The following is a 2,149-nucleotide window of genomic DNA, read 5'->3' on the forward strand; positions in this document are numbered from 1 at the left end:
ATCATGGCTAGGAACTGAAGAAATGCTTACAGCCGGGATTTTCTCTGGAAAACATGAGTGTATTAAGTCTCAAACGCGCATATCCTTTCACTCCTAACGCTCTGATGCACTGATATTTTTCAAACATAATGATTAATAGCGTGGATGATTGGTTTTCTTGATGGCTAGAGAACTTTCAAAGTTGGGCATCGAAAAACATGAATGCAATGAATATAAGTTTTGTACGACATGAAGCGATCTCGAGTGGGGATGGACATTCTGCAGCGATTTCTAATACAAGAGCGCGGCCTGAAAGGAAACTCTAACGACCAACAGAGGCTTTTCAGGGAAGCGCCATTCCTAGGGAGCTGCTTTTATAATGAGAGTGTGGAAGAAGTCAGGCTGAGCTTCATCACATTGCGCTTCTTAACCTAATGCGAACCTTTGTTCAACTTGCGGCCTCTTTGATGCATCCTCGATGTCTTTATCTCCAACGGAAGGTTTTCTCTTCTGACCCGCCCTGAAAATGTTCCGACGGTCCCAATGAAGCCTCTTGCGAATACCATAAAAGACGTACGTTCTCTCGTGCAGCCATTTCACCAAGCCGGCCTTAGAATAAGCTCATGTCCGATGCAAGGCTCTCACGAACCCTAACCTAAATTTTTTCCTATCCGAGAGGTAGAAACACAATAATTGAAGCTCGGAGTATGTACTGTCAAAATGTCAGTTCTGGTGTTGTTGTCTTTATTTAAGGGGTAGCTGATTATGCACGGGTTGATGAAAATGTTTCCGTCGTTCTCAGTGCAGTCTTCATGACATTCCCTTTTCGCTCCTCGTTTCGCTTGCGTAGAAAAAAACTGCTATTGGTTCCGTTTTTCATAAGGCTGCTTATATACTGCGATCTAACCAGCGCACCTTTTTACATGAATTAAAACATTCAAGTCCATGATTAGGCTTTAACAGATCCTGCGAGAACTACAGCCATACTCTGAACTACCTAATCTATAAATACATCGCTTTCAAATCCATTCCACCAAAAAGGCCAGAAGAAAAACTGCTTGTTAGCTGTAAACACAAGCGACTGATTGATAATACGCGCCATCCCAAAAATCATGAAACATGAAAATCTTGACGACTAAGACATGACAGTCTTATTCATCGATACCTTAGCATCGACGAGTAAGAAAGAAGTGTGAAGGTTTGAAAAATGGTTTGGTTTATGAGGTACAACGTCCCAAAGCAGCTCAGGCTAGGAGGGACGCCGTAGTGAAGGGCTCCGGAAATTTAAAATTCAGCAAATCAGTTTTAGGTGCGAAAGTTGAAAATGATGGGGAAAGTAGTACGCATAAAAGCAATAGCGGTAACCGTTTTAATCTTTATTTCAATGCAGCTTCTATAAAAGCTTTTAATCCTGATCAACTATTCACTATCACATTGTATCTAGCCTGTAATGTTCAGTAGTCTTGTAAAGTGAAGTCAAAGTGAGACAGTGCACTTTCTCCACTACTACGCTTGCCTAACTGCACGATTCTCCACTACTACGCTTGCCTAACTGAAATATTGCTATGGTGTTCCTCGCTAGCGCAGAAATGGCACCGCCCCACACAATAAAAGTGGTTCAAACACTTCTGGCCCACATATTTAAATGCAGAACAAATTGCGCTAACACACTGAACAGACTCAGGAGACGAAGTTGACAAGACTGGCGCAAACTTGCAAAACTTTTTATTGGTTTGAAAGTAAAAGCTTGTTTAGGCAGGGATCAAAAAAGCAGCCCCTAAAAGGAGGATACAATTCCAACCAGTGTGCAAGTGATAAGGAACGCTGCGAAAATTTAGTTCCCAATTATGCAGAGGAACTGATGAATCACTGACGCAGGCATCATCCCTCCACTTGGCGCGATTCACTTAAAGGAACTGACGCGCTAATTAGCTCCTGCTCACGACCTATAATCCTGACGTTCTCAAGTCATCTCTCACAACACTTGCATGCAATGTAGTGAGCGGCCACGTTCGACCGTTCGTTATATTTCATCGATAGAGCATGCTCCCCTTCCGGTTAGGAACAAAGCGGCCTGTCTACGCTTTGTACACTCATCTAGACTTCAGTGGAATTTGGTAGACGATAGCCGTGGAACATTTCACAAACTCTCTGTCCTTCGTTCCGCACC

Source organism: Amblyomma mixtum, chromosome 8 (genome assembly GCF_055824585.1).
Source record: "Amblyomma mixtum isolate Tamu chromosome 8, ASM5582458v1, whole genome shotgun sequence".
NCBI lineage: Eukaryota > Metazoa > Arthropoda > Arachnida > Ixodida > Ixodidae > Amblyomma > Amblyomma mixtum.